Source organism: Rutidosis leptorrhynchoides, chromosome 5, assembly GCF_046630445.1.
Source record: "Rutidosis leptorrhynchoides isolate AG116_Rl617_1_P2 chromosome 5, CSIRO_AGI_Rlap_v1, whole genome shotgun sequence".
In the NCBI taxonomy this organism is placed as follows: Eukaryota; Viridiplantae; Streptophyta; class Magnoliopsida; order Asterales; family Asteraceae; genus Rutidosis; species Rutidosis leptorrhynchoides.
The window spans coordinates 16,905,867-16,924,806 of record NC_092337.1 but is presented as its reverse complement, the minus strand read 5'-3'; positions in this window follow the sequence as shown (position 1 = coordinate 16,924,806).

Below are 18,940 nucleotides of genomic sequence, written 5' to 3'. Positions count from 1 at the left end.
AGTATTTTGATAGAAAAATTCATGAAAAGTCTATTTATTTCACACACTAAAAGAGTACTTTTACGCGAGATTTAATATCTAGAAAAGTAAAATTAAAACTATAAAAATATATATTGTTGTTGAAAGCGGTGAATCAATTTGAAAAACCAATGAAATAATTATAGAAATAATACATGAAATAATTCGTGAAACTATTCTGACATCCATTTAAATATTAGTATTGAGCCAATATTACTCGTTCGTACTAGGTTTCACATAACATTTTATGCAAAAACACATTCACAGTCAAACCGCTTCAACCAAACAATTTCATCTAGACCGGTTCATTGAGAAAATTTAGAAAAAATAAGAGTATTTTGACAAAAAAATTCAAGAAAAGTGTATTTATTTCGCACACTAAAATGAATACTTTTACGCGAGATTTAATATCTAGGAAAGTAAAATTAAAACTGTAAAAAAAATTCTTGTTGAAAGCATAGAATCAATTCGAAAAACCAATGAAATAATTATAGAAATAATAAATGAAATAATTCGTGAAACCATTCTGACATCCATTTAAATATTAGTATTGAACCAATTTTACTAGTTCTTACTAGGTTTCACATACCAATTTATACAAAAACACATTCACAGTCAAACCGCTTCAACCACACAATTTCATCTAGACCGGTTAATTGAGAAAATTTAGAAAAAATAAGAGTATTTTGTTGGAAAAATTCATGAAAAGTCTATATATTTCACACACTAAAATGAGTACTTTTACGCGAGATTTAATATCTAGGAAAGTAAAATTAAAACTATAAAAATATATATTCTTGTTGAAAGCAGTGAATCAATTTGAAAAACCAATGAAATAATTATAGAAATAATACATGAAATAATTCGTGAAACTATTCTGACATCGATTTAAATATTAGTATTGAGCCAATATTACTCATTCGTACTAGGTTTCACATACCATTTTAAGCAAAAACACATTCACAGTCAAACCGCTTCAACCAAACAATTTCATCTAGACCGGTTCATTGAGAAAATTTAGAAAAAATAAGAGTATTTTGACAGAAAAATTCAAGAAAAGTGTATTTATTTCGCACACTAAAATGAATACTTTTACGCGAGATTTAATATCTTGGAAAGTAAAATTAAAACTGTAAAAAAAATTCTTGTTGAAAGCATAGAATCAATTTGAAAAACCAATGAAATAATTATAGAAATAATACATGAAATAATTCGTGAAACCATTCTGACATCCATTTAAATATTAGTATTGAGCCAATTTTACTAGTTCTTACTAGGTTTCACTTATCATTTTATACAAAAACACATTCCCAGTCAAACCGCTTCAACCAAACAATTTCATCTAGACTGGTTAATTGAGAAAATTTAGAAAAAATAAGAGTATTTTGATAGAAAAATTCATGAAAAGTCTATTTATTTCACACACTAAATGAGTACTTTTACGCGAGATTTAATATCTAGGAAAGTAAAATTAAAACTATAAAAATATATATTCTTGTTGAAAGTAGTGAATCAATTTGAAAAACCAATGAAATAATTATAGAAATAATACATGAAATAATTCGTGAAACTATTCTGACATCCATTTAAATATTAGTATTGAACCAATATTACTCGTTCGTACTAGGTTTCACATACCATTTTATGCAAAAACACATTCACAGTCAAACCGCTTCAACCAAACAATTTCATCTAGACCGGTTCATTGAGAAAATTTAGAAAAAATAAGAGTATTTTGACAGAAAAATTCAAGAAAAGTGTATTTATTTCGCACACTAAAATGAATACTTTTACGCGAGATTTAATATCTGGGAAAGTAAAATTAAAACTGTAAAAAAAATTCTTGTTGAAAGCATAGAATCAATTCAAAAAACCAATGAAATAATTATAGAAATAATAAATGAAATAATTCGTGAAACCATTCTGGCATCCATTTAAATATTAGTATTGAACCAATTTTACTAGTTCTTACTAGGTTTCATATACCATTTTATACAAAAACACATTCACAGTCAAACCGCTTCAACCACACAATTTCATCTAGACCGGTTAATTGAGAAAATTTAGAAAAAATAAGAGTATTTTGATAGAAAAATTCATGAAAAGTCTATATATTTCACACACTAAAATGAGTATTTTTACGCGAGATTTAATATCTTGGAAAGTAAAATTAAAACTAAAAAAATATATATTCTTGTTGAAAGTAGTGAATCAATTTGAAAAACCAATGAAATAATTATAGAAATAATACATGAAATAATTCGTGAAACTATTCTGACATCCATTTAAATATTAGTATTGAGCCAATATTACTCGTTCGTACTAGGTTTCACATACCATTTTATGCAAAAACACATTCACAGTCAAACCGCTTCAACCAAACAATTTCATCTAGACCGGTTCATTGAGAAAATTTAGAAAAAATAAGAGTATTTTGACAGAAAAATTCAAGAAAAGTCTATTTATTTCACAAACTAAAATGAGTAATTTTACGCGAGATTTAATATCCAGGAAAGTAAAATTAAAACTGTAAAAAAAATTCTTATTGAAAGCATTGAATCAATTCGAAAAACCAATGAAATAATTATAGAAATAATACATTAAATAATTCGTGAAACCATTCTGACATCCATTTAAATATTAGTATTGAGCCAATTTTATTAGTTCTTACTAGGTTTCACATACTATTTTATACAAAAACACATTCACAGTCAAACCGCTTCAACCACACAATTTCATCTAGACCGGTTAATTGAGAAAATTTAGAAAAAGTAAGAGTATTTTGATAGAAAAATTCATGAAAAGTCTATTTATTTCACACACTAAAATGAGTACTTTTACGCGAGATTTAATATCTAGGAATGTAAAATTAAAACTAGAAAAAAATATTTTTGGTGAAATCATTGAATTAATTTGAAAAACAATGAAATAATTATAGAAATAATACATGAAATAATTCGTGAAACCATTCTGACATCCATTTAAATATTAGTATGCAGCCAATATTACTCGTTCGTACTAGGTTTCACATACTATTTTATAAAAAAACACATTCACAGTCAAACGGCTTCAACCAAACAATTTCATCTAGACCGGTTCATTGAGAAAATTTAGAAAAAATAAGAGTATTTTGACAGAAAAATTCATGAAAAGTCTATTTAATTCACACACTAAAATGAGTACTTTTACGCGAGATTTAATATCTAGGAAAGTAAAATTAAAACTGTAAAAAAAATTCTTGTTGAAAGCATAGAATCAATTCGAAAAACCAATCAAATAATTATAGAAATAATACATGAAATAATTCGTGAAACCATTCGGAAATCTATTTAAATATTAGTATTGAGCCAATTTTATTAGTTCTTACTAGGTTTCACATACCATTTTATACAAAAACACATTCACAGTCAAACCGCTTCAACCACACAATTTCATCTAGACCGGTTAATTGAGAAAATTTAGAAAAAATAAGAGTATTTTGATAGAAAAATTCATGAAAAGTCTATATATTTCACACACTAAAATGAGTACTTTTACGCGAGATTTAATATCTAGGAAAGTAAAATTAAAACTATAAAAAAAATATTCTTGTTGAAAGCATTGAATCAATTTGAAAAACCAATGAAATAATTATAGAAATAATACATGATATAATTTCTGAAACCATTCTGACACCATTTAAATATTAGTATTGAGCCAATATTACTCGTTAGTACTAGGTTTCACATACCATTTTATGCAAAAACACATTCACAGTCAAACCGCTTCAACCAAACAATTTCATCTCGACCGGTTCATTGAGAAAATTTAGGAAAAATAGGAGTATTTTGACAGAAAAGTTCAAGAAAAGTCTATTTATTTCACAAACTAAAATGAGTACTTTTATGCGAGATTTAATATCCAGGAAAGTAAAATTAAAACTGTAAAAAAAATTCTTGTTGAAAGCATTGAATCAATTCGAAAAACCAATGAAATAATTATAGAAATAATACATGAAATAATTCGTGAAACCATTCTGACATCCATTTAAATATTAGTATTGAGCCAATTTTACTAGTTCTTACTAGGTTTCACATACTATTTTATACAAAAACACATTCACAGTCAAACCACTTCAACCACACAATTTCATCTAGACGGGTTAATTGAGAAAATTTAGAAAAAGTAAGAGTATTTTTATAGAAAAATTCATGAAAAGTCTATTTATTTCACACACTAAAATGAGTACTTTTACGCGAGATTTAATATCTAGGAATGTAAAATTAAAACTAGAAAAAAATATTTTTGGTGAAAGCATTGAATCAATTTGAAAAACCAATGAAATAATTATAGCAATAATACATGAAATAATTTGTGAAACCATTCTGACATCCATTTAAATATTAGTATTGAGCCAATATTACTCGTTCATGATAGGTTTCACATAAAATTTTATACAAAAACACATTCACAGTCAAACCGCTTCAACCAAATAATTTCATCTAGACCGGTTCATTGAGAAAATTCAGATATTATAAGAGTATTTTGACAGAAAAATTCATGAAAAGTCTATTTATTTCACACACTAAAATGAGTACTTTTACTCGAGATTTAATATATAGAAAAGTAAAATTAAAACTGTAAAAAAAATTCTTGTTGAAAGCATTGAATCAATTCGAAAAACCAATGAAATAATATATGAAATAATTCGTGAAACCATTATTACATCGATTTAAATATTAGTATTGAGCCAAATTTAGTAGTTCTTACAAGGTTTCACATACCATTTTATACAAAAACACATTCACAGTCAAACCGCTTCAACCAAACAATTTCATCTAGACCGGTTAATTGAGAAAATTTAGAAAAAAATAAGAGTATTTTGATAGAAAAATTCATGAAAAGTCTATTTATTTCACACACTAAAATGAGTACTTTTACGCGAGATTTAATATCTAGGAAAGTAAAATTAAAACTATAAAAAAATATTTTCTTGTTGAAAGCATTAAATCAATTTGAAAAACCAATGAAATAATTATAGAAATAATACATGAAATAATTCGTGAAACCATTCTGACATCCATTTAAATATTAGTATTGAGCCAATATTACTCGTTTGTACTAGGTTTCACATACAATTTTATACAAAAACACATTCACAGTCAAACCGCTTCAACCAAACAATTTCATCTACACCGGTTCATTGAGAAAATTTAGAAAAAATAAGAGTATTTTGACAGAAAAATTCATGAAAAGTCTATTTAATTCACACTCTAAAATGAGTACTTTTACGCGAGATTTAATATCTAGGAAAGTAAAATTAAAACTATAAAAAAAATTCTTATTGAAAGCATAGAATCAATTCGAAAAACCAATGAAATAATTATAGAAATAATACATGAAATAATTCGTGAAACCATTCTGAAATCCATTTAAATATTAGTATTGAGCCAATTTTATTAGTTCTTACTAGGTTTCACATACCATTTTATACAAAAACCAATTCACAGTCAAACCGCTTCAACCACACAATTTCATCTAGACCGGTTAATTGAGAAAATTTAGAAAAAATAAGAGTATTTTGATAGAAAAATTCATGAAAAGTCTATATATTTCACACACTAAAATGAGTACTTTTACACGAGATTTAATATCTAGGAAAGTAAAATTAAAACTATAAAAAATATATTCTTGTTGAAAGCATTGAATCAATTTGAAAAACCAATGAAATAATTATAGAAATAATACATGAAATAATTTGTGAAACCATTCTGACATCCATTTAAATATTAGTATTGAGCCAATATTACTCGTTCGTACTAGGTTTCACATAACATTTTATGCAAAAACACATTCACAGTCAAACCGCTGCAACCAAATGAAATGTCCCGTTCTTATTGATTAAAAACGTTCCATATTAATTGATTTCGTTGCGAGGTTTTGACCTCTATATGAGACGTTTTTCAAAGACTGCATTCATTTTTAAAAAAATCATAACCTTTATTTCATAGATAAAGGTTTTAAAAAGCTTTACGTAGATTATCAAATAATGATAATCTAAAATATCCTGTTTACACACGACCATTACATAATGGTTTACAATACAAATATGTTACAATAAAATAAGTTTCTTGAATGCAGTTTTTACACAATATCATACAAGCATGGACTCCAAATCTCGTCCTTATTTAAGTATGCGACAGTGGAAGCTCTTAATAATCACCTGAGAATAAACATGCTTAAAACGTCAACAAAAATGTTGGTGAGTTATAGGTTTAACCTATATATATCAAATCATAATAATAGACCACAAGATTTCATATTTCAATACACATCCCATACATAGAGATAAAAATCATTCATATGGTGAACACCTGGTAATCGACATTAACAAGATGCATATATAAGAATATCCCCATCATTCCGGGACATCCTTCGGATATGATATAAATTTCGAAGTACTAAAGCATCCGGTTCTTTGGATGAGGTTTGTTAGGCCCAATAGATCTATCTTTAGGATTCGCGTCAATTAGGGTGTCTGTTCCCTAATTCTTAGATTACCAGACTTAATAAAAAAGGGGCATATTCGATTTCGATAATTCAACCATAGAATGTAGTTTCACGTACTTGTGTCTATTTTGTAAATCATTTATAAAACCTGCATGTATTCTCATCCCAAAAATATTAGATTTTAAAAGTGGGACTATAAATCACTTTCACAGATTTTTACTTCGTCGAGAAGTAAGACTTGGCCACTGGTTGATTCACGAACCTATAACAATATATACATATATATCAAAGTATGTTCAAAATATATTTACAACACTTTTAATATATTTTGATGTTTTAAGTTTATTAAGTCAGCTGTCCTCGTTAGTAACCTACAACTAGTTGTCCACAGTTAGATGTACAGAAATAAATCGATAAATATTATCTTGAATCAATCCACGACCCAGTGTATACGTATCTCAGTATTGATCACAACTCAAACTATATATATTTTGGAATCAACCTCAACCCTGTATAGCTAACTCCAACATTCACATATAGAGTGTCTATGGTTGTTCCGAAATATATATAGATGTGTCGACATGATAGGTCAAAACATTGTATACGTGTCTATGGTATCTCAAGATTACATAATATACAATACAAGTTGATTAAGTTATGGTTGGAATAGATTTGTTACCAATTTTCACGTAGCTAAAATGAGAAAAATTATCCAATCTTGTTTTACCCATAACTTCTTCATTTTAAATCCGTTTTGAGTGAATCAAATTGCTATGGTTTCATATTGAACTCTATTTTATGAATCTAAACAGAAAAGTATAGGTTTATAGTCGGAAAAATAAGTTACAAGTCGTTTTTGTAAAGGTAGTCATTTCAGTCGAAAGAACGACGTCTAGATGACCATTTTAGAAAACATACTTCCACTTTGAGTTTAATCATAATTTTTGGATATAGTTTCATGTTCATAATAAAAATTATTTTCTCAGAATAACAACTTTAAAATCAAAGTTTATCATAGTTTTTAATTAACTAACCCAAAACAGCCCGCGGTGTTACTACGACGGCGTAAATCCGGTTTTACGGTGTTTTTCGTGTTTCCAGGTTTTAAATCATTAAGTTAGCATATCATATAGATATAGAACATGTGTGTAGTTAATTTTAAAAGTCAAGTTAGAAGGATTAACTTTTGTTTGCGAACAAGTTTAGAATTAACTAAACTATGTTCTAGTGATTACGAGTTTAAACCTTCGAATAAGATAGCTTTATATGTATGAATCGAATGATGTTATGAACATCATTACTACCTTAAGTTCCTTGGATAAACCTACTGGAAAGGAGAAAAATGGATCTAGCTTCAACGGATCCTTGGATGGCTCGAAGTTCTTGAAGCAGAATCATAACACGAAAACAAGTTCAAGTAAGATCATCACTTGAAATAAGATTGTTATAGTTATAGAAATTGAACCAAAGTTTGAATATGATTATTACCTTGTATTAGAATGATAACCTACTATAAGAAACAAAGATTTCTTGAGGTTGGATGATCACCTTACAAGATTGGAAGTGAGCTAGCAAACTTGAAAGTATTCTTGATTTTATGTAACTAGAACTTGTAAAATATATGAAGAACACTTAGAACTTGAAGATAGAACTTGAGAGAGATCAATTAGATGAAGAAAATTGAAGAATGAAAGTGTTTGTAGGTGTTTTTGGTCGTTGGTGTATGGATTAGATATAAAGGATATGTAATTTTGTTTTCATGTAAATAAGTCATGAATGATTACTCATATTTTTGTAATTTTATGAGATATTTCATGCTAGTTGCCAAATGATGGTTCCCACATGTGTTAGGTGACTCACATGGGCTGCTAATATCTAATCATTGGAGTGTATATACCAATAGTACATACATCTAAAAGCTGAGTATCGTACGAGTACGAATACGGGTGCATACGAGTAGAATTGTTGATGAAACTGAACGAGGATGTAATTGTAAGCATTTTTGTTAAGTAGAAGTATTTTGATAAGTGTCTTTAAGTCTTTCAAAAGTGTATGAATACATATTAAAACACTACATGTATATACATTTTAACTGAGTCGTTAAGTCATCGTTAGTCGTTACATGTAAATGTTGTTTTGAAACCTTTAGGTTAATGATCTTGTTGAATGTTGTTAACCCATTGTTTATTATAACAAATGAGATGTTAAATTGTTATATTATCATGATATTATGATATATAATATATCTCAGTATGATGTATATACAGTTAAATGTCGTTACAACGATAATCGTTACATATATGTCTCGTTTCGAAATCATTAAGTTAGTAGTCTTATTTTTACATATGTATTTCATTGTTAATACACTTAATAATATATTTACTTATCATTTAACATAATTAACCAAGTGTATTAATATCTTAATATGATTCATATGTACCTAGTAAGACGTTGTTATAACGATAATCGTTATATATATCGTTTTCGAGTTTCTTAAATTAATAGTCTCATTTTTATGTATATAACTCATTGTTAAAATACCTAATGAGATATGTACTTATAATAAAAACATGTTAAGTATATATATAACCATATATATGTCATCGTATAGTTTTTACAAGTTTTAACGTTCGTGAATCACCGGTCAACTTGGGTGGTCAATTGTCTATATGAAACATATTTCAATTAATCAAGTCTTAACAAGTTTAATTGCTTAACATGTTGGAAACATTTAATTATGTAAATATTAATCTCAATTAATATATATAAACATGGAAAAGTTCGGGTCACTACAGTACCTACCCGTTAAATAAATTTCGTCCCGAAATTTTAAGCTGTTGAAGGTGTTGACGAATCTTCTGGAAATAGATGCGGGTATTTCTTCTTCATCTGATCTTCACGCTCCCAGGTGAACTCGGGTCCTCTACGAGCATTCCATCGAACCTTAACAATTGGTATCTTGTTTTGCTTAAGTCTTTTAACCTCACGATCCATTATTTCGACGGGTTCTTCGATGAATTGAAGTTTTTTGTTGATTTGGATTTCATCTAACGGAATAGTGAGATCTTCTTTAGCAAAACATTTCTTCAAATTCGAGACGTGGAAAGTGTTATGTACAGACACGAGTTGTTGAGGTAACTCAAGTCGGTGAGCTACTGGTCCGACACGATCAATAATCTTGAATGGTCCAATATACCTTGGATTTAATTTCCCTCGTTTACCAAATCGAACAACGCCTTTCCAAGGTGCAACTTTAAGCATGACCATCTCTCCAATTTCAAATTCTATATCTTTTCTTTTAATGTCAGCGTAGCTCTTTTGTCGACTTTGGGCGGTTTTCAACCGTTGTTGAATTTGGATGATCTTCTCGGTAGTTTCTTGTATAATCTCCGGACCCGAAATCTGTCTATCCCCCACTTCACTCCAACAAATCGGAGACCTGCACTTTCTACCATAAAGTGCTTCAAACGGCGCCATCTCAATGCTTGAATGGTAGCTGTTGTTATAGGAAAATTCTGCTAACGGTAGATGTCGATCCCAACTGTTTCCGAAATCAATAACACATGCTCGTAGCATGTCTTCAAGCATTTGTATTGTCCTTTCGCTCTGCCCATCAGTTTGTGTAACGACCCGCACTTTTTCGATCATTCTATACTTATAAGATTAATATTTACATAAATTAAACCTTGCCAACATGATAAGCAATCCAAATTGTCGAGACTGATATTTCCGAAAAGAGTTTTACACAACGTTTGACCGTCTAGTTTGACCGATGATATCACGAACCATACAATATATGATAATTATACGTTTGTGTATATATATGTATATATACATATTTAACATGATTAAGGAATGTTTTAATACCTCATTTTATATTAATAACAACAAGTTATATGTGTATTTTGAAACTACTAACTTAAGTTTTCAAAACGATAACTATACGTAACGTTATTTGACATAAATACTTAAGACATATAATGTTTATACATATATTGTATAAGTAATGTATTTAATCACTTTTAAGAACTTAAATACATAAAATCATATAAGTGTATTCACAAAAGATAGCTATATTTGAATCCTCATTCCATTTTTCACAAAATTTCTATACGTATACCTAGAGTATTTGTACTCGTATCATACCAAGCTTCTATACGTATTTACTATTGGTATATACACATCAAATCACCACCTAACCAGCCCTTATTCATGCCTTATGTATAAGGTAATTACTTTTGAATCATTGCAAGACTAATTACAAAAATACAAACTAAAATTTTGTCATGTTATCCTTAAAGATCACATTTTTAGGAGTATATATGTATCATCATTTTTGATTCATTTTTACTTCAATCTCTTAACTAAAAACACACACTCTTTCTTACTCTCTAAACTCCATAACAATCCAGCAAATAACCAAGAAGATCTAGCCATAAAAACCATACTAAAACACCATAAGAAAACTCTTACAACAACACTTCAAGAAAACCCTCCAAGAACACCAACTTACTTCCAATCTTTCATCCACTTCTATCACCCTTTTGATTCTAGCTTCTTACTCCTCTTTTACAGCAAACTTATCCAAGGAACTTGAGGTAGAAACTATGTTCATAACCTTATTCGATTCATATATATATAGCTATCTTATTTTGTGGTACAAAAGTTTAACAACAAGAACATAGTTTGAATGTTTTCAAACTTGTTTGCAAACTAAATAGATCCTTCTAACTTAACTTTTAAAATACTTCAATACATGTAACATAACTTATTTATATGTTAATTTAACAAGGTAAAACTTGGTTTTTCAAAGTATAAGTATTTTTGGAAAAATGGTCATTAAATGATTTTGTTGTAACAAAAATGTTTAATTTCATATGTTTCACTAATGTTTTACTTATGCCGTATGATTTTGAATACAAACCAAGGTATTTACAGTTCATAGTCTTAAAGAAGAACTCGATCCAAGAAGATGGCAATTTGAATCAACGAAAACGGATTTGTAACGAAGAAACTATGACCGAAACAAAATTGGTTATCCTAGATCATTTCAACTACGGGATCAATTGGAAAAAAATGATATAAATCACATATTTCTAAGATAACATGATATTTTATATATATGTACTTATAATTCAATTTTATATGGTTCAGGATCACCCGTAAACAACACGAGAAGATTAATCATAAGATCCCATGATTGTACGCAACACGTCATTTGACAACACCGGTACTTTATGTACGCAACACGTCATTTGACAACACCGGTACCATGGGTCAAGATTAATCTCGACCAATACATATACGATGGGGTTTTATTTATTTTGTTGGGGGTTTTATTTATTTCATTGCGGGTATATTAAACATCTAAAAATGAACCATTAAAATTGAATTACTAACATCGGACTGCTAACTACGGACTAAGGAATTATTCAAAGTATTAAAAGTATAACAAGTATATATTTATAACGTTTGTTTAAAAATGAAAACATATTGATATATTATATATGGATAGGTTCGTGATATCAACCGGAAGACCGAGTCAAATTATTTATATCATCAAGACAAGAGTGAGTATATAGTCCCACTTTTAAACTCTAAATATTTCGGGATGAGAATACATGTATTTTATGTTTTACGATATGGACACAAGTAACTGAAAAATATATTCTACGTTGAGTTGTACCACTGGCATACTTCCCTGTAGCTTGGTAACTAATATTTACAGCGGTATTGTAAACGCGAATCCTGTTGGTAGATCTATCGGGCCTGACAACCCCAACCGGACTGGACGACCAGTATTCAACGGTTGCACAGTACTTCGTTTTGTGACTACACTTGGTACGGTGTAGTAAGATTTCATATTAAAGGGAATATGCGACGTGAAAATGTTAAGTATGGTTACCAAGTGCTCAACCACTTAGAATACTTTTATTAAACTGTTTATATACGAAATCTTGTGGTCTATATATATATTGCTGCCGGCATTAAACCTATATCTCACCAACTTTATGTTGACCTTTTAAAACATGTCTATTCTCAGGTGATTTCTAAAGCTTCCGCTGCATCATGTTGGATCTAACCAGGATCTTGCGTACGCATGTTTGTGTCAAAAATAAAACTGCATATCCGAGATGTTGTATTGTAAAATATGCTAGAAACCGTGTTGTTGTCATCATTTGTAAAGTTTGTAAGTCGAAGATTATCGCTAAACGTTAATCTTCTTTTTATTGTCTTAAGCTTGTAACAAAAATAATGGTTATGGTTTGTAATGTATAATATATGCAGTTTTCTTTCAAAAATGTCTCATATAGAGGTCAATACCTCGCAATGAAATCATACGTTATCTAACGCGTTCTTATGGTTAAGGACGGGTTATGACATGTGGTATCAGAGCGTTGGTCTTAGCGAACCAGGTTTGCATTAGTGTGTCTAACCGAGAAGTCGTTAGGATACATTAGTAAAGTCTGGACTTTGACCGGGTCTGATTTTAAAAACCATTGCTTATCACTGTTGGTTAAAAATTTATATGTAAATATTATGTAAGTACTAATGGGTTAGTTGTTATGTGATAGATGTCGGGCTCGAAACTTATTATCACATTCAGCGACTCCGAATCAGAACCTTCAGATTGTGTTTCAGTCATTAACATATCCGATGACGAAAGTGGTATTTTTGGGGAAGACTCACAATTTCCGGATGAACCAACTATAGAAATATCGGAAAGTGAACCCGAGGAGGAAAGTGAACCCGAGGAGGAAAGTGAACCCGAGGAGGAAAGTGAACCCGAGGAGGAAAGTGAACCCGAGGAAGAAATACAGGAAATTACAAAAGAAGAGTTCGAACTAGGAAAGAAACGAAAGGCTAATGAATTAGAAAATCCAAATCCCGAGTTTAATGAGAATGCTGTGGCACCAATTCCACTCAACACTACCACTCCTATCCCCGCTATTCCTATTAGTGCTATCCCCGCATCTAGTTCTTCGGCACCTCAGCCAAAACGTAGGGAGACAGCTAGGATTCGCGTTGGGGGATTCCCTGGACATAAATGTTTTGGGAAATAGATCAAACGATGCGCTGCCGAATTAAACCATGGAATCAAATAATGTTTTGTATAATATTATTAGTGTGGTTTGTTTAATGTTCGATGTAAGATAAGCATATGTAAAATAGCGAAGTATGAAATGCAATAATTTTCCATGGTTAAGTATTATTTAGATTGTAGTAATTGGTTCTGTACTAAGCTATTAAGTATGAACATTAACGGGTAGGTACTACCCTAGATATAATTATAAAACGCTAATAAGAAGAAAAGGCTTTTATAATAATACCTGGTTCATATTATTAACAAGCTATAATGTACTATAAATACACACTACATCTATAATAATCCATGTGAATAATTATTTTCTTTCATTAGGAAATGGCGCGATTGAACCGAATGACGGAACAAGAAGTCGAGAACTTCATCAACCAGCGAGTCAACGATAGAATGCTATGGGTCGAAGCTGCAAGAGCTACTGCAGTTAATCCAAATCCTCGTGTAGGATGCTCCTACAAGACGTTTCAAGCTTGCAAACCTTCATCATTCAGTGGAACGGAAGGACCTATCGGTTTAACCCGATGGATAGAAAAGATGGAGACGGTGATCAAAATCAGCGGTTGTGATGAAAAAGACATGACCAAGTTTGCATCGTGCACTTTACAAGATAGTGCACTCACATGGTGGAAGAATTATGTGAAGGCGGTAGGAGGAGATGTAGCTTATGATACTCCATGGGAAGAATTCAAAGCAATGATAATCACCGAGTATTGTCCAAGGAATGAGGTTATTAAGTTAGAAGATGAGTTACGAAGTTTGAAGGTGGTTGGTACTGAAATCACCAACTACAATCAGCGATTCATGGAATTGGTTTTACTATGTCCTGAATTGGTTCAAACCGAAGCACGGAAGATTGAAATGTACAAAGGTGGTTTGCCCAAAAAGGTCAAGGCAAACGTTACGGCGTCGAAACCTAAGACAATTCATGAAGCTATAACCATGGCAAACGAGTTAATGGATCAGGTCATTCTGGATAAGAAAGCATTCACTACTGAAGTGAAGGTATCGAGTAACAAAAGGAAGTGGAACGGAAATTATGATCGAGGTTACCAACAGCAATCTTTTAAGAAACCAGAAACCCCGAAAGGTGCGGGTAGCGGTTCAGGCTTTGGTTACAAAGGACAAAGTCCTTTATGCAACCGTTGTCACAAACATCATTTTGGTTACTGTAGTGTGTTGTGCACTAAATGCAATAGACAGGGACATCTTGCTGAAGATTGTAAGGCTCTCGTTACAAATGCAAATGGTAACAAGACTCCTGCCACCAACGCAAATAGAACTGCTTTGGCTAACATTACTTGTTTTGGGTGTGGAAAACAAGGTCACTATAAGAGCCAGTGCCCGAATCAGAATGGCGGACCTGCACGTGGAAGAGCGTTTGTTATTAATGCTAGAGAGGCACGAGAAGACCCGGAGCTTGTTACGGGTACGTTTACCATTAATAACTTATCAGCATCTGTCTTATTTGATACTGGCGCCGATAGAAGTTACGTGTGTATAAATTTTTACACTAAATTGAATTGTTCATCATTACCTCTAGATGCTAAGTACTTGATTGAGTTAGCTAATGGTAAACTAATTAAAGCCGATAAAATTTGTCGTGATTGTGAAATAAATCTAGCCGGAGAAACGTTTAAAATCGACTTAATACCCGTAGAATTAGGAGGTTTTGATGTAATAGTCGGCATGGACTGGATGTCCAAAATAGGAGCGGAAGTTGTTTGTGCCAAGAAGGCAATTCGTATTCCTGGTAAGGATAAAATACCGGTGATGATTTATGGAGAGAAGGGTAATTCAAAGCTAAAACTCATTAGCTGTTTGAAAGCCAAGAAGTGTTTAGAAAAGGGATGTTATGCTATTCTAGCACATGTTAATAAAGTTGAAAAGAAAGAAAAGTGTATCAACGACGTGCCTGTGGCAAGAGATTTTCCTGAAGTTTTTCCGGAAGAATTGCCGGGATTACCTCCATTTAGATCGGTAGAATTTCAAATAGATTTAGTACCAGGAGCTGCACCAGTGGCTCGTGCTCCATATAGACTTGCACCGTCCGAGTTAAAAGAACTTCAAAGTCAGTTAAAAGAATTACTGGACCGTGGATTCATACGACCGAGTACTTCACCGTGGGGAGCTCCAATTTTGTTTGTTAAGAAGAAAGATGGATCTTTTAGGATGTGTATAGACTATCGTGAATTAAATAAGTTAACTATCAAGAATCGGTATCCACTACCGAGAATTGATGACTTATTTGATCAATTGCAAGGATCATGTGTTTATTCAAAAATCGACTTAAGATCGGGCTATCATCAACTACGCGTCAAAGAAGAGGACATTCCGAAAACTGCTTTTCGGACACGTTATGGTCATTATGAATTTTTGGTCATGCCGTTTGGATTGACGAATGCGCCAGCTGTATTCATGGACCTCATGAATCGAGTTTGTAGTCCGTATTTAGATAAGTTTGTTATCGTTTTCATTGATGATATTCTTATCTATTCCAAGAGTGAGCAAGAGCATGAAGAGCATTTAAGGTTGATACTGGAGTTGTTGAGAAAAGAACAACTTTATGCTAAATTTTCTAAGTGTGCTTTCTGGTTGAAAGAAGTGCAATTTCTTGGTCACGTTGTTAATAGCGAAGGAATTCAGGTTGATCCAGCAAAAACTGAAGCTATTGAAAAATGGGAGACTCCTAAGACACCAACGCAGATACGCCAATTTTTGGGTTTAGCCGGTTATTATAGAAGGTTTATTCAAGATTTTTCCCGAATAGCTAAGCCGTTGACAGCGTTAACGCAAAAAGGGAAGAAATACGAATGGACTTCGGAGCAGGAGAACGCATTTCAAATACTGAAGAAGAAGTTAACTACGGCGCCTATATTATCGTTACCAGAAGGGAACGATGATTTTGAAATATATTGTGACGCTTCGCGACAAGGTTTTGGTTGTGTTCTTATGCAACGGAAGAAAGTTATTGCATTTGCATCCCGACAATTGAAGATTCACGAGCGAAATTATACGACGCATGATCTAGAATTGGGAGCAGTCGTGTTTGCATTGAAGATGTGGAGACACTACTTGTATGGGGTTAAATTCACTGTGTTTACTGATCATAAAAGCCTTCAACATATTTTTGATCAGAAACAATTGAACATGAGGCAACGTAGGTGGGTCGAGTTAATAAACGACTATGATTGTGAAATTCGTTATCATCCCGGGAAGGCAAATGTGGTGGCTGATGCTTTAAGCAGAAAAGAACGAGAACCAATTCGAGTACGAGCGATGAACATAAAAATTCGCATGAATCTCAACTCACAAATCAAAGAAGTTCAACGAGAAGCACTTACTAAAGAAAATATAGGAAATGAAATAATGAAGAAGTATGAGAAGCAACTTGTTATGCGGGAAGATGGAATTCGATATTTTGCAAATCGTATTTGGGTACCGAAGTTGGGTGGATTAAGGAAGTTGATATTGAATGAGGCACATAAGACAAGATACTCGATACATCCTGGAGTTGGAAAGATGTATCAAGATCTTAAGACACGTTATTGGTGGCCTAATTTAAAGACAGACGTAGCAACATATGTTGGGGAATGTTTAACTTGTTCCAAAGTCAAAGCAGAACACCAGAAGCCGTCAGGGTTACTTCAACAACCAGAAATTCCAGAATGGAAATGGGACGGTATTACCATGGATTTCATCACGAAGTTACCAAAGACTGCCTGGGGATACGACACCATTTGGGTAATTGTTGATCGTCTCACCAAGTCTGCACATTTCTTACCTATAAAGGAAACGGATAGAATGGAGAAACTATTACGATTGTATATAAAGGAAGTTGTTTCAAGGCATGGAATACCTATTTCCATTATATCCGATCGTGATAGTAGATTTACCTCAAAATTCTGGCAATCACTACAGGAGGCACTAGGAACTCGGTTGGATATGAGTACCGCATATCATCCACAAACCGATGGACAGAGTGAAAGAACGATTCAGACTCTCGAAGACATGCTCAGGGCATGTGTGATCGATTTTGGAAACGGATGGGATAAATATCTACCGTTAGCAGAATTCTCGTATAATAATAGTTATCATGCGAGCATTGGAGCTGCACCATTCGAAGCATTGTACGGAAGGAAGTGTAGATCTCCTATCTGTTGGAATGAAGTAGGAGATCGACATTTAACTGGTCCCGAGATCATACATGAAACGACTGAGAAGATAGTGCAAATCAAGGAGAGATTGAAAACAGCCCGTAGTCGCCAAAAGAGCTACGCCGATGTCCGAAGGAAACCATTAGAGTTTCAGGTCGGGGACATGGTTATGCTAAAGGTGTCACCTTGGAAAGGTGTAATACGTTTCGGCAAAAGGGGTAAACTGAACCCAAGATACGTAGGCCCGTTTAAGATCATCGAACGCATTGGACCGGTAGCTTATCGACTCGAGTTACCACAACAACTCGCCGGAGTACATAATACCTTTCACATCTCGAACCTTAAGAAGTGTCTTGCAAAGGAAGACCTTACCATTCCTCTTGAAGAAATCCATGTCGACGAGAAACTACAATTCGTTGAAGAACCAATCGAAATCATGGACCGTGAAGTTAAACAACTCAAACAGAGCAATATACCGATTGTTAAGGTTCGTTGGAATGCTAGAAGAGGTCCTGAGTTTACTTGGGAACGAGAGGATCAGATGAAACCAAAGTATCCGCACTTGTTTCTCGATAACGCAAAATAGGTACAATTTTAAAATTTCGGGACGAAATTTATTTAACGGGGAGGTAATGTAACGACCCGCACTTTTTCGATCATTCTATACTTATAAGATTAATATTTACATAAATTAAACCTTGCCAACATGATAAGCAATCCAAATTGTCGAGACTGATATTTCCGAAAAGAGTTTTACACAACGTTTGACCGTCTAGTTTGACCGATGATATCACGAACCATACAATATATGATAATTATACGTTTGTGTATATATATGTATATATACATATTTAACATGATTAAGGAATGTTTTAATACCTCATTTTATATTAATAACAACAAGTTATATGTGTATTTTGAAACTACTAACTTAAGTTTTCAAAACGATAACTATACGTAACGTTATTTGACATAAATACTTAAGACATATAATGTTTATACATATATTGTATAAGTAATGTATTTAATCACTTTTAAGAACTTAAATACATAAAATCATATAAGTGTATTCACAAAAGATAGCTATATTTGAATCCTCATTCCATTTTTCACAAAATTTCTATACGTATACCTAGAGTATTTGTACTCGTATCATACCAAGCTTCTATACGTATTT